This window comes from Bos grunniens, chromosome 15, assembly GCF_055505025.1.
Source record: "Bos grunniens cultivar Pamir isolate PY7600 chromosome 15, Bosgru_T2T1.0, whole genome shotgun sequence".
NCBI lineage: Eukaryota > Metazoa > Chordata > Mammalia > Artiodactyla > Bovidae > Bos > Bos grunniens.
Genome location: NC_141179.1, coordinates 50,677,742 through 50,679,976, shown reverse-complemented (window position 1 = coordinate 50,679,976; position 2,235 = coordinate 50,677,742). Strand labels below are relative to the sequence as shown.

Here is a 2,235-nt window from a genome sequence, read left to right as displayed (position 1 = left end):
GTGTTGATTAAAGTTTTTTGTTGTTCTAGATATTTTAGCATATGGTGGTCAGTAATAGAATTGCTTCACAGGGGTGGGGATATCAGTTTCTGTATCAGACGGCGAACATAAAATATTTGTCACTGCCTCTCATGGTTACCATCTCAAAACTTATTGTCAGTGATTCTAATTGAAGCTGATTGGCTTAATGAGTTCTTTTCTTTTTGCCTAGTCAAACCTTTGATGCACAATGCTGTCATTCAACTAAACTATTAATAACCACCAGACCTTCACCCTTACTGGGATTCCAGGAATGCCAGAGAAGGACTTCTGGTTGGCCCTGTCCCTCTGTCTTCTTTACAGTTTCACATTCCTGGGTAATGTCACCATCCTAGCTGTCATCAAAGTAGAACAACATCTCCATGAGCCCATGTATTATTTTCTGGCAATGCTAGTTGCCACTGACGTCAGCTTTTCATTGTCTTCCATGCCCACCACGATCAGTGTTCACTGGCTCAGCTGGTGCTCAGTAACCCTTGATGTCTGCGTCACTGAAATGTTCTTCATCCACACCTTTGAGGGAGGGAAATCAGGTGTCTTGGTGGCCATGGCCTTCGATCACTTTATGGCTATTCGCTTTCCTTTGCACTATGCTACCATTCGCATTCATGGAGTCATTGGCAGGATTGGAGCAGCAGTCCTGCTGTGGAGTGTGGGACTGTGCTCCCTGTGCCTTTCCTCATCAAGAGGTTACCTTTCTGCCACTCCAACACCCTCTCCCACGCATACTGCCTCCATCAGGATGCCATGAGGCTTGCCTGTGCTGACACCCATGTCAACAGCATCTACGGCCTCCTGGCGGTGATCTTCATCATTGTGCTAGATGCCTTGATCCTCTTGGCCTCTTCCTTTCTAATCTTCCAGGCAGTATTGGGCATTGCTTCCTGGGAAGAGAGACTCAAGACTCTCAATACCTGCCTCTCTCATATCTGTGCCATGCTGCTCTTCTATGTACCTCTCATTGACATGACTGTGATTCACTGCTTTGGGAAGCATTTGTCACCCATAGTACACACAGTCATGGCCAGTACCTACCTGCCACTGCCTCCTGTGCTCAGTCTAATTGTATACAGTGTTAGGACCAAGCAGATCCATCAGTGGATTGTCTAAGTGTTCCGTGGGGGTAGGGTGGGCTTTTACAACTTTTGTGCAAACACAATTGAGCCAGAGAAGAGGATCAAGTACAGCACTGTCCAATAGGAATTCCTGCAGTGATGTTAAATGTTCTAAATTTCTGTTGTTAATATAGTAACCACTAGCCACACATGGCTATTGAGCACCTGATACTTAGCTAGTACAACCAAGGAACTGAATTTTTAAATTATATTCAATTCTAATAAATTGAAATGAAGCTTTAAATAGTCATGTGTGGTGAGAAGCACCTAATAGGTTTTTATATGCCATTGCATAGCAGTTTTGATGAAAGCAAAAATTTAACTTGATACAAATATGAATGTTTCTTTCTCAAAATGCTGTATAGCAACTTTTCAATATTTATATACTATAAAATTTACTGGTTTTGGTATATAGTTCTATTAAGTTTTCACAGATACATAGTCATGCAACCACCACTGATACCTAGGTACAGAAAAATTATATCACTCTCTCAAATTACTCATGCTGCCCCTTTAGTCAACCCCTCTCTCTATGCCCAATCCTGACAAGCTCTAATTTGTTTCCATGCATATAATTCTTGTTTTTCCAGAATGCCATGGGCCCTTCAGCACATAATCTTCCATGCATTGCTTCATAATGTAATGCATTTGAGTTTCACTCATGTTTTTGTGGGTCTTTGTAGTTTATTTCTCTTTATTGCTGACTCGTATTCCATTGGAGAAGGCAATGGCACCCCACTCCAGTACTCTTGCCTGGAAAATCCCTTTTATGGAGGAGCCTGGTAGGCTGCAGTCCATGGGGTCACTAAGAGTCGGACATGACTGAGTGACTTCACTTTCTCTTTTCACTTTCATGCAGTGGAGAAGGAAATGGCAACCCACTCCAGTGTTCTTGCTTGGAGAATCCCAGGGACGGGGGATTCTGTTGGGCTGCCGTCTATGGGGTCACACCAAGTCAGACACGACTGAGGTGACTTAGCATAGCATAGCATAGCATAGTATTCCATTTCATGCCAATCTTTAACAACTTATTTAAGAAAAATTCTCAGATTGTTTTTGCTCCATTGTAAACATGCTGACA

General features: G+C 42.7%; 1 pseudogene; it reads left to right on the top strand.

The window, feature by feature from the left end:
• Window positions 1-253: 253 nt before the first annotated feature.
• On the top strand, window positions 254-1,239 carry LOC147358128 (olfactory receptor 51H1-like; annotated as a pseudogene).
• The last annotated feature ends 996 nt before the right edge of the window (window positions 1,240-2,235 follow it).